Consider the following 17,954-nt stretch of genomic DNA (forward strand, 5'->3'; position numbering starts at 1 on the left):
TCTAAGATAAGAAGGAAAGATGACATCCTAAATGTCATGTAGCTTCCTGTTTATAGATGTCGTGCACAACACACCGATAAACAAGACTCTACTAGACACGGTCTGTAGACACTCCGAGGATGAACCGCTCTGATACCACTTTTGTCACGATCCAACCCCGTAGGCTGTGACTAGTACCCGAGCTGGGAACTCGTATACACACCTGTTAGCTATATATTGAGTCCACAACAATATAATATGGAACTTATAACGACCAAAACATAGTCTCGGAACTGTCGCATAAATGTACATATATGTTCGGCAACCTGTCTCCTGAGGAGTCACAATTATCAACAGATAACACAGTACATAAGCCGACAAGGCTGTCATAACATGTGGGAACGTCCCAACTATATATATAAACGCAAGCCGACAAGGCTACTACCACAACATGACAATATCTGCAAGCCGGCAAGGCTGCCACAACGATAGGACACGCATACTAATCGTACACACAACTGTTCACATCTGGATACAACCTACATATATGATTTCATACATTCAATGTACATTTACATATCCACAACACATCCAAATTCTTCCTAAAACAGTCCCTACGGCTCAACAACATTCAAAATTTTATGCATGCAATTCATGTTCATCAAGTTACAACCATACTTCAACATCAACACATATGATTCCATGGCTACTATCATGATCCAACATCAACACACATAATTTCATGCATGCAAATTATATTTACACATCTACCACACGTTTTAAACCACCCTTAATACATGCAAAAGAAAGTTAAACCTTACCTTGACAACTTGACTTCTCAACTTGGCTAGAGTTTGTGTCTTGAATTTAATTCTTGTTCTTGCTATCTAGGATCAATCCCACGTTGTTATACACCTTCCAAGGGTTGAAACACCTTGGAAAATAATTTTTTTGGATCAACAATTCAAGGGATCAAGCTCAGCCATTCTTGGCCGAGAGATTCCCTCTCTCTCTCTAAAGTTTTTCTATCTTTGTTGTGAAGTTGAAATGAATGTAATGGCTGATTTTGGTCAACAAATTGGCTTAAATATGATTCCTACAAGTTGGACACATGTCCCACTCAAGGCTTCAGCCAATTACATAGCCTTGAAACAAACTTTCAATCCTTTTTTTTCCCGTTATTTTCGGCTGCATAGCCGAGCCTCACTTTCCCTCCTTCCAATTTAATTGTCTACTTTACAAAACATTGTGTAGTGGATGAATCAATATTTAAATGTGTGTAATGAGTCTTCCACTAGCATGGTTTCATAAAATAATGAGTTTCCAATATTAAAATGTGTAATGAATCTTCCACTAGCATGCTTTCATAAAATAATGAATTGCCAATATTAAAATGTGTAATGAGTCTTCCAATAATATTTTTTTACTAAGTAAAATTTATAAACACTTAGTTATAATTTAGAAATTAAGAATTAAAGGTTTCTACTTCGTGTCCGGGAAGGGTTCCGTTTTTAACTCACGTCGATTCCTTCGCGAATAACCCGACGTATAAAATACGGGGTCTAACACATAAGATGGGAGATAGTGGGATCATCGTCATAAGCACTTACTTGCCTTACATAGGGACTTTCCATTTCGAGTGTGTGATTGTGTACATACATCCGTATCCACATCCATATTCGTATCCATACTCATTTACATACCTTATTCGCATTCATATAATGTACATTTTCTTATTCGTAATCGTATCATATTTGTATTCATACTCATATCTATATCATATACCTACCCATAGGATATACATATTCATGTCATACACATATCATTTACATAGCATACCCGACCACGAAGGTTCGGTGTTTCACGTACGTCACCATAGCTAGGCTCGGTGATCATACATACCTGGCCAACCAAAGCTCAGTATTACACATACCTGGCCCTACCAAGGCTTAGTGTTGTCCGTACCCAACTGCAGTGGTGGGCACGCGTTACATAAACATACATACATATTCTACCCGACCTTATAAGCTCGGGGTCCCATAATAGTCATGCATAGATACATATACATAATAGCTCATAAGCATCTTTACTATTATCATCACTATCATCATCGTCATCGTTATCGTCATCGCTATTACAATTATAGTCGTCATCAATATCATTATCACTATTATCGTCATTCATTACCTCTATCTTTGTAGGCTTACTCATCATATGAGGAACTTAGTACAATCGTAGCATATCAAGAATCGTGAGCTTACTAGCTCGGAAGATCAAATCATTTGAAGGACATCATAAACTTATAGAAGATTTAGATGTTTGGCCAAAGAACCATGCCTTATGAAAGAAGGGTTAGCCTTAGATACCTTTCCGTTCAACTATTTAACACTTGCGCGTGCTTCTTCAATGCTCACGTTTCTACCTTCATTAAAGTCATACTATCATTAGAAATCGATAACTAGCATACATGACTAAACTAGAGAAAATCGAACAGCATCTCCTTTATTTATACGACATTCCGCCATAGTGTATATCAACTCCCAAATGTCAATAATACATTCACAATACTATAACAATAGTCATTTTTCATCCACATTATCCACATTTCTCAATTCACTTTCAATCACCCATATCCATGGTCATAACACACGACTACATTCATTCACATACATTGCCTATCCCGTGTTCTCCACAACATTTATAACATATTTATATCACAACACATCAAGAATCATAACTCAATTCAAGCTATTACTCAAAATGACACTATTCCACATTCATGACCCATTTTTCTATATCCTTCTACAATCCAAATATTTCAACTCTCAAATACCTTAAACAACATAGAAATACCATAAATAGTACCTTAGATGTTGTAGGAAAAAGCCTTGGTTGGTATTACTCCACTTGAGCAAAAACCCTAGTTTATCTCCAATGAGATTTCTTGACTTGAATGATCTTTAATGGGTCTTCTTACACTTGATTCACTAAGTTTATGTTGTTGATCACTAAAACCTCTTGAATTCTTGTGGAATAAATGTAGAGAGATGTTTTAGAGAGAAGGGGTGTGCTATAGGAATGAAATGAAATAAATCTTGAATCCCTTATTTAATGAACAAAACTATCCCCGGCCATATATACGGTCCGTACATTTTATACGGGCCGTATGTTTGGTCCAGAAAGGTGTGACATTCTAGGCTGATTATAAGGTCCCAACATATGGACCGTATAATTTATACGGCCAGTATGTTTGGCCGTAAAATCCCCAGTGATTCCGAAGCTCGTTTCGTCGACTCGTTTGATCTCCAATCCTTATGGAACCTTCTTAGTACTTGTTCAACACCTCAATACCAATCTAAGGGACGCTATCACTCATTTCCAAGACATCATTAAGTCCTCGCTAACTTGTTACTCGTAATTCCTCTCCGATACCTATTGTACGCCTCGCCTTCTCTTGGCCAACTTTCTTCCCCCATCTCTAACATCTTTGAAATCTTAACTAGGGTCATCGAATGTCATTTCTTACTTATTGAAGTACCGTATACTCGTACTCTTCACTAGTCTATTCACTTGTGCATCAACGGAAGATTTTTCAAGGTGTAACATTCTTCCCCCCTTAAGAATATTCGTCCTCGAATGGTAAAGTTCTCGGGGATTTTATCAAACTTTCGCTAGAGTTTCCCCTATAATATAGCACTACCATCCTATCACAACAACCCATAATAACAATGCCTCACAGGGACACAGCATAATAGCAATGGAATTTGGCCACACACGACCCAATTGCATAAAAGGAAAACATACGTACCTTATGATCTTGACGTCTCATCTTGGATCTCTTCCAAGGGATGAAATAAATGTGGGTATCTGGATCGCATACTTTCTTTCGCTTCCCATGTCATTGCTTCTCGTTTACTCCTTCTCCATAAAACCTTAACTGAGGCCACTTATTTGTTTCTAAGCCTCCGTACTTGCCTATCTAGTATGGCAATGGGTACCTCTTCATAAGTCAACTTTTCTGTCACTTGTACATCATTTATTGGCACAATCCTAGTAGGATCTCCAACACATTTTCGAAGCATCGAGACATGGAAAACTGGATGAACTGACTCTAAATCCGGAGGTCGATCTATTTCATAGGCCACTTTGCCTGCCTTGCGCACGATTTCATAAGGCCCAATGTATCGGGGACTAAGCTTCCCCTTTTTGCCAAATCTCATAACGCCCTTCATTGGCGACACTTTCAAGAATACCCAATCTTTCACTTGGAACTCTAAGTCTCTTCGACGATTATCCGCATCGGACTTTTGACGACTTTGAGCTATCAATAACCGATCTTGTATGAGCTTGACTTTCTCTATGGCTTGCTGGACCAAGTCTGGTCCTATCAACCTAGCCTCCCTCTCCTGTTTCAAACCACCCAATTGGGGATCTACACTTTCGCCCGTATAGAGCTTCATACGGTGCTATTTGAATGCTAGAATGATAACTATTGTTGTAAGCAAATTCAATGAGTGGCAAGTGATCATCCCAATTTCCTCCAAAATCTATCATACATGCCCGCAACATATCTTCAAGAGTCTGAATGGTACGCTCAGCTTGTCCATCAATCTGCGAGTGAAATGTCGTGCTAAGGCTCACTTGGGTCCCTAAACCCTCTTGAAAGGATTTCCAAAAATTAGCCGTAAACTGGGTTCCTCTGTCTGAGATAATAGATACTGGAACACCATGAAGTCGCACTATCTCTTTGACATAGAGCTTTGCATAGTCTTCTGCCACATATGTTGTTCTGACTGGTAAGAAATGGGCTGAGTTAGTGAGTCTATCCACAATCACCCATATGGAATCATACTTACGTCGAGAACGGGTTAAGCCTGTAATGAAGTCCATGTTAATTACTTCCCACTTCCAAGTTGAAATTTCTATAGCTTGCAACAATCCGCCCCGCTATTGGTGCTCGATTTTTACTTGTTGACAATTGGGACATTGAGCCACGAATTCCACTGTCCTTCTTCATCCCATTCCACCAATATATATTCTTAAGATCATGATACATTTTTGTCGCACCGGGGTGAATAGAATAACAGGAACAATGAGCTTCTCTCAATATCTGGTGGCGTAAACGTGCCATATCAAGAACGCATAATCTGCCTCGGCATCGGAGAACTCCGTCTCCTGGAAGCTCAAATGATGACTCCTTTTTCTGAGGGAGGGTATCTTTGTAATTCATTAGCATGGAATCTTCGTATTGCCGTTCTTTCACCTCTGCTACTAGCGACGAGACTGCTGAATTCTGAATAGTAGTTCCCCTGCTACCTGAGTCCACTACTCAAACTCCTAGGCTAGCTAACTGCTGGAGCTCACAAGCCATTTCTCTTTTCTCTGGTTGAACACCACACAAACTTCCCATAGATCTACGGCTAAGAGCATCAGCCACAACATTCGCTTTTCCGGGGTGATACAAGATATCAACATCATAATCCTTTAGCAGTTCCAACCATCGTCATTGCCGCAAATTCAACTCTTTCTGCCTGAAGATATATTGGAGACTCTTATGATTTGTATAAATATCTACATGGACGCCATATAAATAATGTCTCCATATCTTTAATGCATGAACCACTGCATCCAATTCTAGATCATGGGTGGGATAATTCTTCTCATGTTTCTGTAATTGCCTTGAAGCATATGCAATCACCTTACCATGTTGCATCAATACACAGCCTAGACCAACGCCTGAAACATCGCAATAAACAACATATCCCTCCAATCCCTCTGGAAGTGTCAATACTAGGGCGGAAGTCAGTCTATCTTTTAACTCTTGGAAACTGCGTTCACAAACATCTATCCACTGAAACTTTGCTGATTTCTGGGTCAACTTTGTGAGTGGTGCAGAAATAGAAGAAAAACCTTCAACAAATCTCCTGTAATAACCTGCTAAGCCCAGAAAGCTACGAACCTCTGTAGGAGTTGTGGGCCTTGGCCAAGTCTTCATGGCCTCAATCTTTTGGCTATCCACTCGAATACCATCGACTGCAACAATATGCCCCAGAAATGTCACCGAGTTCAGCCAAAACTCACACTTAGAAAATTTTGCAAACAACTCTCGAGTTTGAAGAATTCTAAGGACAGTACGCAAATGTTCCGCATGTTCTGCCTCGGATCTAGAGTACATCAAGTTATCATCGATGAATACAATCACAAACAGATCTAGGAAGGGCCTGAACACATTGTTCATCAAATCCATAAATACTGCTGGTGTAATAGTTAGCCCAAATGACATTATCCGGAACTCAAAATGATCATATCTTGTTCTGAAGGCTATCTTAGGGATATCTTTCTCCCTAACTCTCACTTGATGATACCTGGACCTCAAATCAATCTTTGAAAACCATTTGGCACCTTGCAATTGATCAAATAAGTCATCAATCCTCGGGAGAGGATATTTGTTCTTAATCGTCACCTTATTCAATTGCCGATAGTCAATGCACATTCTCAAGGAGCCATATTTCTTTCGGACGAACAATACGGGTGCTCCCCACGGGGATGAACTAGGCCTAATTAAGCCTTTCTCAAGCAAGTCTTTCAATTGCTCCTTCAACTCTTTCAATTCTGCAGGTTCCATTATATAACGAGGAATAGATATAGGCTTAGTGTCCGCCAACACATCAATAGCGAAATCAATCTCCCGCTCAGGAGGGAGGCCTGGAAGCTCTTCCGGGAACACATCCAAAAATTCATTTACTACAAGAACTGACTGAAGAATTGGCGATTCAGCTTCTATATCTTTAACCCGAAATAGATGATAAATACATCCTTTTGTAATCATCTTCCTTGCCTTTAGATAGGAAATAAACCTACCTTTTGGTGACGCAGTGTTCCCCTTCCATTCTAGAACTGGTTCTCCCAGAAATTGGAAACGAACCATTTTCATTCTACAATCAACATTGGTATAGCAAGAAGCCAACCAATCCATGCCCATAATAACATCAAAATCCACCATTTTTAACTCAGGCAAGTCAATCATGGTACGACGATCACAAATCACAATTACACAATTTCTACATACTCGGCTAGCTATTACGGATTCACCAACGGGTGTAGACACCTCAAAAGGTTTGATCGACTCCGGTTCGACTCTAAATCGACCCACAATATATGGAGTAATATATGACAATGTGGAGCCCAGATCAATCAAAGCATATACATCATGAGAGAATACCGATAATATACCTGTGACCACATCAGGAGAAGACTCAAGATCTTGGCGTCCAGCCAAAGCATAAATACGGTGTTGAGGACCGCTAGAACTGGGAACTCTCCCTCTGCCTCTACCATGGCCGACTGGCGCATGTGAACCTAGCCCCATAGAGCGCATCGAAGATGAAGATCCGGCTACTGACCCTGAAGGCTGGGTCTTACCTCTACTATGAATCGAGGGGCAATCACGCATAATATGGCCTAGTCGGCCACACGAATAACAAGCCTCTGAACCCGTTCGGCACTGACCCTAATGTAACTTCCCACACTGGGAACATCGTGGTACGGGTGGCCTCGCCTGACCCGAATCACCTCTGAACTGAGATCACGAAAAACTCTGACTCGGCCCGGTACTAGTAGATCTATCAAATCTCTGGATTGAAAATCGTGGAGGTGCACTGGTCATAGAATAGCCTGAATGCCTAGAAAACTACTACCTGTGCCCACCTCTGAACTAGCTCATCGGACCCAAAGATTTTGCCGTCTTGCCAGGTCCCCTATCATGCTCACGTTCACTTCTTTGCTGTTGCAGACTTTCTTCTAAGTTCTGAGCATGGGCCTGAATGCGTACAACATCCATATTGTCCAGAAGGGACGCAGTCAAGCACCTATCCATCAAATGTGACCCTAGGCCCTTCACAAATCGGTGTACCCGGTCACCCATATTCGCTACCATGGCCGAAGCATACCTAACCAAAGAATTGAAGCGGAGGCTGTACTCTAAAGCACTCATGCTGCCTTGCCTCAAATTCAAGAACTTATCGGCTCTAGCTCGCCGAACTTCTGGAGGCATATACTGTCGGAGGAAAGCATTAACAAAATCTTTCCATACCGGGGTAGGTGCATTGGTCCCGCGTGAAGCCATCCAAACTGTGTACCAATGGATCGAGACATCCCTCAGTCTATATGACGCTAGCTCCACCGATTCGGTGTCCGAAGCATGTATCAACCGAAGCGTCCTCAACATACCATCAATAAAGTCCTGAGGGTCCTCATCCGACTTTGATCCAAAGAATTCTGGAGGGTTCAAGGTAATGAAGTCACGGGCCCTTGCGCTAACAGCCCTATCACCCTGCCATGTACTTTGCCGTTGAGTCTGGGCAGCAACCAACTGAGTAAGCAAATGTATGGCCTCTTTTACATCTTGGCCTGAAGCATCCGGTGGAGGAGCCGGAGGTGCTAGAGCTGGGGCTGAGGCTCCCTCACGCTCCTCTACTATAGGTACTGAACGGGAGGACTGAGATTGAGCCGTACTCTGGGACTCACTTTCCTCTACTACCGGTGGCGGTGCTCTTTCAGCTCGCTTTTCTGCCACCGTCTTGCCCTTTTGGGCTGCCGTAGCCTTTCTCTTTACAAGCATTTCTGAAATACACAACACACAGTTAAGGAACAAGAAGTTCTTATATCATAGCTCTATCGCACGAATCTTATGAAGAAAGAAGGTCATTTATTCCTAAAATGTCCGCAGCTTCTTGTTTATAAGTATGGCGCGCAACACACCCATAAGCAAGACTCTACTAGACACAGGTCGTAGATACACCCTAGGACTGAACTGCTCTGATACCACTTTTTTCACGACCCAACTGGAGGGCCGTGACGGGCACCCGGTGCTAGCCCACCCGGGCACCCCTTAGCATACCTTTACACTTACATCTAGGTGAGCCACATATTTAAACATACATTTCTATTCATCAATCATACTAGTCCCATTGGACAACAATACCTTTGTATCATCATTGACATCTATGCCTATATCAATGTACATAAGCCGGCAAGGCTACAAAATTATATACAAAATATAGGCCGACAAGGCCAAACACCTCTAACCACATACACATGTCTACGAGCCTCTAAGGAGAGTATGTCATGTCACATAAGCGAGACAGGACCTCGCTATGCCCATAATTATGTACACAAAAGAATAAGTACCCAAAAGCTATAGCTCCGAGTGAAATGGAGCTCAGCTATGCAGTCCCTGAGAATGTAGCTATGGATCAAGTCTGCCTCCCTGGGCACCTGAGGGCATGACGCAGCGTCCAAAAACAAAAGGACGTCAGTACGAAGAATGTACTGAGTATGTAAAGCATGATCAATATCAGTATAGAAGCATAATAAGCAACATAAGAAATAGCATAAGATGGGAGATAGTGGGATCATCGTCATAGGAACTTACTTGCCTTACATAGGGACTTTCCATTTAGAGTGGGTGATTGTGTACATACATCCGTATCCACATCCATATTCGTATCCGTACTCATTTACATACCTTATTCGTATTCATATCATGTACATTTTCTTATTTGAAATCGTATCATATTCGTATTCATACTCTTATCTATATCATATACCTACCCATAGCATATACATATTCATGTGATACACATATCATTTACATAGCATACCCGACCACGAAGGTTCGGTGTTTCACGTACCCGACCTTAGCTAGGCTCGGTGATCATACATACCTGGCCAACCAAGGCTCAGTGTTACACATACCTGGCCCTACCAAGGCTCAGTGTTGTCCGTACCCAACTGTAGTGGTGCGCGCGCGTTACATAAACATACATACATATTCTACCCGACCTTATAAGCTCGGGGTCCCATAATAGTCATGCATAGATATATATACATAATAGCTCATAAGCATCTTTACTATTATCATCACTATCATCATCGTCATCGCTATTACCATTATAGTCGTCATCAATATCATTATCACTATTATCGTCATTCATTACCTCTATCTTTGTAGGCTTACTCGTCATATGAGGAACTTAGTACAATCGTAGCATATCAAGAATCATGAGCTTACTAGCTCGGAAGATCGAATCATTTGAAGGACATCATAGACTTCTAGAAGATTTAGATGGTTGGCCAAAGAACCATGCCTTATGAAAGAAGGGTTAGCCTTACATACATTTCCGTTCAACTATTTACCACTTGCGCGTGCTTTTTCAATGCTCACGTTTCTACCTTCATTAAAGTCATACTATCATTAGAAATCGATAGCTAGCATACATGACTAAACTAGAGAAAATCGAACAGCATCTCCTTTATTTATACGACATTCCTCCATAGTGTATATCAACTCCCAAACGTCAATAATACATTCACAATACTATAATAATAGTTATTATTCATCCACATTTCTCAATTCACTTTCAATCACCCATATCCATGGTCATAACACACGACTACATTCATTCACATACATTGCCTATCTCGTGTTCTCCACATCATTTATAACATATTTATATCACAACACATCAAGAATCATAACTCAATTCAAGCTATTACTCAAAATGGCACTATTCCACATTCATGACCCATTTTTCTATATCCTTCTACAATTCAAATATTTCAACTCTCAAATACCTTAAAAAACATAGAAATACCATAAATCTTACCTTAGATGTTGTAGGAACAAGCTGTTATAGCCGGTATATTGTACGTTTGGAAATTCCAAAGTCGTCGTGGAAAGTTAGGGGCGAGATCATTTTCAAAAATGATTTCAATGTACGAGTGGTTGAAAATATTATTTATGATTATTATTAGTATGGAAATGTTGAGAAAGGTTAAGGGAAAAAAGGAGAAATTCGCAAATGATCAATGGAAATAATGTGGGAACTTAGGGGCAAAATGGTAATTTCACGAGGAGTTCAAGAAAATTTCGGAAGAACCCTTGGCCGTGTGACATATCCTATTATGTCTATATTTTATTTAATGGAGGACTAATTATGCACATGAGTGGACAAAGCTTGCAAGAGAAGCCAACCAAGTCATCTTTTATGACTTAGAGAAATTTCTAGAAAATTTGAGAAAAAATTGGAAGGGAAAAGAAGGGAGAAAAACGTCCAAGAGGCATGTGTATGGTCATGTGTCACTACTTATATATATATAAGTGTGATGACCAACTAAGACCACAATTCATCAATTGACTTCCTAGAAATTTCAAGAAACTAGAAGAAAAATGAAGAAGGAGAAAAAAAAAAACTGCCAAGAGGGCTGGCTGAACCAGCCCTATCATATTGATCATAAAAAAATTACTTCTTCAAGCTTTCATATCAATTGGAAGGTCCTCGTCAACGTGGAGTAGTTGTTAGAACAAGAAAACCGCTCGTTGTTGCGTTTTGTCAAGCTAGCCGAGAGGAAAAAAGGGTGAAGAAGAAGGTGAGGTTTAACCTTCTCTTTTATGTATTATGAATGGTTTACGTATGTTATTGAATGTGGAAATGATGGAAATTCATGAAATATTGTATGTTCAAGTTTGGTCGTGTATTGTGTAATGTGTAGGAATAATGAATTAAGTGTATTTAGCATGATTATGTGGTGTTGTAAGGTATAGAAAATGAATAAAAATCATGGAATATGTATGTTATGGTGTTGGCCGAAAATGGGCTGATTTGGTGAAGGCATGGTGGACTAATGTGATGCGATATTTTGGTTGCCGTTGTTGTGAGTTCTATGATGTAAATTGAAGTTGTAATCGTGTGGGCTGGTTTGGAGGCTAATATAATTTTAATGTGGTCTTTAGTGTTGATGAAAATAATGTTGCTAATGTGTAGATTGTTAGTATGGTTAATGAGGTTGGAAGAAAAGAAGTGTGTTGTTGATATTTTCTTGGACTTGGAAGGTTTTGGGTTGCCTTATGTTTTGGGTCGGGTTGTTTTGGAAAATTTTGTGGATTGTTGGAAATGTTATGGAAGCATGTTTGAATGGTTTTGGATTGATTATATATCTTGATTTGAACGTAATTGGAATGTCGTCGCATTATGCAAAAGAAGGTTGTTGATGTTAAAGTGCATTTACCTTATTGGTCGATGTTGTTAGAATGTTTGTTGTCATTGTTGTTGATATTGCGGCCGGGTCAAATTCCTGGATTGTTGTTGTTGATTTGGGGCCGAGCCGTATTCTCGGGGTTGGTGTATTTACAGGGGAAATGCTGCCGAAATTTCGGCAGACAAAGTGTTACTTTAAAGAATCAACTTCTAAATGCCCTAATTAAGTTTTGGTAAACATGACCAATTTGTAGATTTTGGCGGATTTGGAACGTGAATTTGGAGTCGCATAAGAAGCAGAAAAGGTATGTAAGGCTTTACCCTTACTTCTTTGGCATGTCTTAGATTTAATAGGATTGGATACGGGCCTCGGGGACGACCCTATCCCTAGAAATCCGAAATTGAATTTGGCCCTTTTTCATTCAGTAAGATTGAATTCAAAATGTTATCAAATGTTGGGAAACTACCTAAACAACTAGAAATTGCACCAATGAGATCCGACTACCCTAAAACCCTCACAGGTGACGTCATGAAGTGTAATGTACGTAAATTTGGTACGCCGCCTCATTTGACCCGAGGTGGGCCCATTGTCCCCGGATTTTCCTCATTGTTCTGTTTGACCTATTTTGAAGCAGAATCCAAAGAAGACTTTTGATCATTATTCCGTTCATCGAATGACAAGTACCGTAACTATGCTAACGAGGATACTCCTATGATGACAATGATAATGATTATGTTAAGAAAGAGAATATGCCTATGATAAGAATGATTCCATGATTAAGAGTCTTGAGCTAAGAATTTAATATGAATATGAAAGTGTTATACTAGTTCTTGAACCTCAATTCTATTCCTTAGCTATGACACTAGTTTCTAAAAGACTTCAAAGCATATGCGTTGGTGGTTATAATGTCCATGATTTCATTCTGTGCTCTCTCTTAAGGCTATTTTCCGTTGGTAGTCTCGCCTAAAAATACTCGTTCCTTCAAGGTGAGACAAAGTGACCATGATTATTCCATAATGTAATCGGAGGTCACCGACCTTACGTCACTCCGATGGACACATGACTTTGTTTGGGCTCTCATGCATGCAAATTATATGACATATGTATATGAATGTGAATATGTATATGTATATGTATATGGGGAAAAGGGGAAGGGCCACTGTTATATCACCACCTGATTCAGTTGGATTTCGTCCCGGACGCGGGATGCTCGGACGCGGGATATGGGAGAGCCGGATACGGCGTCTGTATATGTGATATATATATATATAATATGTTGGGACACTGTTGGGAGGGGGGTGGGAGAGCCGATGTACTCGGCGTCTGCGAATGTAAATAAAGGACACCGTTTTCTGAAATGTTCTGTTTTCTGTACATGTAAATAAGAAGTACTGTTTTCTGAAAAAGGAACTAAGCATGCATGGCATCTGCCTGAAAGGCATTCATATGTACAGGTTACTTCTGTCCCAAGATAAGCTCCATATGTCTATTCCGTTATTATTCATACTGTATATTCCTTCATTATGTCACTATTCATGCCTTACATACTCAGTACATTACTCGTACTGACCTCTCTTCTTCGGGGGCTGCGTTCATGCCGTGCAGGTACACCAGATGAGCCACAGCTATCATAGAAGATGTTCCAGTGGAGTTGGCAGGCTCCACTTGTTCTGGAGTGCTGCCGAGTCAGAGTATCTGAGCCATGATGTTTGTTTGATGTTAGAGACTTTGCAGACAGAGTCGTAGGTATTGGGTTGTCAGTCTGTAAGCGGCTCCAGCAGCCGATATGTTATTATGTTTCATGTCACGAGTCTTATATGATGTCAGATTCTACTTATGAAGAAAAAATATTTGGGAGAGCTTACTATGTATTTATTTCTTAAGTGATTCAAGAGTTTCTATATGTAACAAGAGTCAGCGGGTTCGCTCGGCTCCAGATATGGGGTCGGGTGCCCATCACACCCTAGTAAAGTGGGGGTGTGACACAAGCCTTGGTTGGTAATACTCCACTTGAGCAAAACCCTAGTTCATCTCCAATGAGATTTCTTCACTTGAATGATCTTTAATGGGTCTTCTTACACTTGATTCACTTAGTTTATGTTGTTGATCACTAAAACCTCTTGAATTCTTGTGGAATAAATGTAGAGAGATGTTTTAGAGATAAGGGGTGTGATATAGGAATGAAATGAAATAAATCTTGAATCCCTTATTTAATGAACAAAACTATCCCCGGCCATATATACGGACCAACATACGGTCCGTACATTTTATACGGGACGTATGTTTGGCCGTATGTTTGGTCCAGAAAGGTATGGCATTCTGGGCTGATTATACGGTCCCAACATACGGACCGTATAATTTATACGGCTAGTATGCTTGGCCGTATAATCCCCAGTGATTCCGAAGCTCGTTTCGTCGACTCGTTTGATCTCCAATCCTTATGGAACCCTCTTAGCACTTGTTCAAAACCTCAATACCAATGTAAGGGATGTTATCACTCTTCTCCAAGACATCATTAAGTCCTCGCTAACTCGTTACTCGTAATTCCTCTTCGATACCTATCGTATGCCTCGCCTTCTCTTGGCCAACTTTCTTCCCCCATCTCTAACGTCTTTGAAATCTTAACTAGGGTCATCGAATGTCATTTCTTACTTATTGAAGTATCGTATACTCGTACTCTTCACTAGTCTATTCACTTGTGCATCAACGGAAGATTTTCCGAGGTGTAACAAGTAGTAGGTTAGCAATGCCCCCAATTCTATTTTCCATTTGTCTTTATGTTTTCAATGTCATTTCATTACATCATGTTATTTCTTTACGTTTAATTAAAACCATCTCGTTCTCTCTCCTTTCGTGTAGGCTAAAGTCATAACCTCCCACTGTCTTTTATTTTATCTTCTTATCTAAGACTTGTTCATATTAACACTTTAACTATTTAAAATTGTTCCTATTAAACACTTTTGATATGACATGGTGAGTGTAATATACTCAAAATATTAAGAAAAAAAAAGTAATATACTCAAAATCAGTGCATGATGGTTATTAATTTTGCCTTAAAAAATCAATTCTCTTCTTGTTCATTCTCTATCTTCCATCCTTTTTTAAATCTAAAAATAACCACCATCACCATCTCCTCCTCCTTTTTCTTAAATCCGACAATTGACGCCATTGTTACATTGTTCGTCCAAAAAAATCAAGGATGTCACCACTTTCTTTTTCTTTTCTCTCTCTCCCTCTCTTCTTCTAGAAAATAAATAAATTTATAACCAGAAAATAATCAGTATCTAAAAGCAAAAAAATGAGGGATTTAGAGGGACGGCGATGGAAGGGAGCAGTACTAGGTGGCTGGTGCCAGATGGATTCTATTGACACAAAAAAAAAAAAAAAGAGAAGACCATATCTAAAATTAAAAGGAAAAAACTATATATGGATATGTATCTCATCTGTGATTGTATCAGTGGACACGTGTGTTCCAACGACCGGCGCTACGGTAAAGAAGGCCTCAATCGAGTAAAGGATACCGAAACCTGAGTGGTAGTAAGAAAATAAATAGTGCAAGTGTTATAAGATAAGCCGCTATTTTCACTACAGGTTAAGGATAGAAAAGTCTTAACAGTATGATATTTGAAAAAGAAGTGAGTGAGTAAATGGGAAATAAGGAGATCAAACTGTTGGAAAAAGGTGAAAGGCAAGAAAACCTCGGTGGATGGAACCCCTGAGAGAAAATTACCGGCAAAGTACGAGACTATTTGGATAAAGATTCAAAGGCAGACATGGGAAGATGATAGAGTACGGTAATATGGAACAAGAGAGGAGTGTGTGAGATTCGAGAACTAATTTCAATAACTAGGGATGAAAGGATATGGAAATGTGGACAAAACGATGATATAGGCAAGAAGTAAAAGGAAAACTTAAGATGAGAAGTTTCGATATGTTATGCATAGAGTTGGAAAGGAAGATAAGGAGGAAGGTATGAACGAAGACTTCACAAAAGGGTTGTTGGCATATAGGGAGCCCCTTAAAGGGGGGGGGGGGGGGGGAGATCATGTTATGTTAGGCATAAGCGGAATCACGACATTTCCAAGCGCCAATAAAGGAAATCTATTAGCTCGAGGCCGGAGCTTAAATATGTCGATATATCAAGAGAATGTATGAAAGGAGTAGAAACGAATTAACAATGAGTATACCGTGAGGCCGACATGAGGGGAAAGAATGGAAGACACCTTAAGAAAATGCTTTATGCCGACATGAACTATGATACGGTTGGACCATAATTTGAATTTCTCTTATCGGGCAAATTTGCGCCGTACCCAAGTACGCAGCGACGTGCTGTAAGAGTAATAATATAGCAAGAAAATGGCTACAAGCTGAATGCAGAAATGAGAAGGGAGAAAATGATAAGATTCAAAAGATGTTTCGGACGGAAACGACTACTATAACGGAAGTATCAACAATTGGTAGACTGAAATTTTGATAGAAGGAAAGAACGCAGTGCCTATGGGTAAAATAAATCGTCGGATACTAGGAATGGTTTATGTACCATTAATTATACGGAACATGAGAATATATGTTATGAATTTGTATGAATCATCGATGTGAAGCGATGCTCGATCACATTTGTAAGGAATTCCCACCGGAGGGCCAGCAAGAAATAGCAAAGGACGAACTGAGCACCAATATAAAGGAATCAAAGACAGGTATACTTGCGTCGGAAAATGTGAGGGAAGGAAATAAAGAAAAAGTTGTAGTAAGAATTCAAAAATGTTGCGAACTAAGGAGTTAGGCGAATTCAAATTATAAGCTACCATAAGGATTACTGGACTGCGAAGGGATAATAAACAAGGAAACATTCGTATATACGTTTTTGGATGAATATTTAGAATGAAAATTTAAGAGGAGATAGAAACAGAGGTATAGAGAAACAGGGAGCAATGAAAGGAGAACACCAAAGGCAGACAAATATTTATGGTATGGTAAGCGATACTACAACATTGTATATAAAATAAGAGTAAGGAACAACCTGTGGCCATATTGGGTCGTCAAGTGAAGATTGCAGACCAAAATACATGGCTTCTATTAAGAAGTGGTGACGAAACAAAATCAAAAGAGATGATCTGGGAAGGACAAGGATAATAAGTTGGCATAGTGGATTAGAAAATCCATGACACGGAATGAGGATCCATGTAAAAGACCGAAAAGTCGATCATATAGGAAAATAGGGTAAAAGATAAGGAACAGGCATGAAGGAAAGGGCAATTATGAAACGGACCCTCCCGAAATATTATGACACCCCATGAGGTCAGTTGAACATTCGAGGACGGAAATATTGAGAAAGGTTAAGGGTAAAAATGAAAATTCACAAAAGAGTTTATGGTAATATTGTGGAAAGGCTAGGGGTAAAATGGGAATTTCACAAAGTGTTCAAGAAAATTCTTGAAATGTCACTTTGGCCATGTGACATAAAAAGTGGGCCCCACCCATAGCCATGTGTCCATGTTCTTACTTAAGGGACCAAAGTTTATACAATAAGACAAGTGGATGTATTTGTTATTTTAAGAAAATTCTAGAAAAGGGGAGAAGACCCATGTGTCCATACCTTTTATTTGAGGGACTTAAAAATAAATAAGGATAAATGATGGAAAAAGAAGGATAAATAAGACATATTTCTCATCTTCTTTCCTTAAGAAAAATCAAGAAACTTGGAGAAGCCCCAAGTTGAAGGCCATTCGGCCATGTGCACCCCAACAAGAACCTTGAGAAAAATTTGTTCAAAAATTATTTTCCTACTAATTGGAAGGTCTCTAGCAAAGTGGAGTACCTATTGGAGCAAGAAAAACATCTATTCTTGCAAGTTCATAACCATGGTCAAGTGAAGAAGTTGAAGGAAAAAGGTAAGAATTAATTTCCGTTTATATGTTATGGATGATTTATGTATG

This window comes from Lycium barbarum, chromosome 7 (genome assembly GCF_019175385.1).
Source record: "Lycium barbarum isolate Lr01 chromosome 7, ASM1917538v2, whole genome shotgun sequence".
Classification (NCBI taxonomy): Eukaryota; Viridiplantae; Streptophyta; class Magnoliopsida; order Solanales; family Solanaceae; genus Lycium; species Lycium barbarum.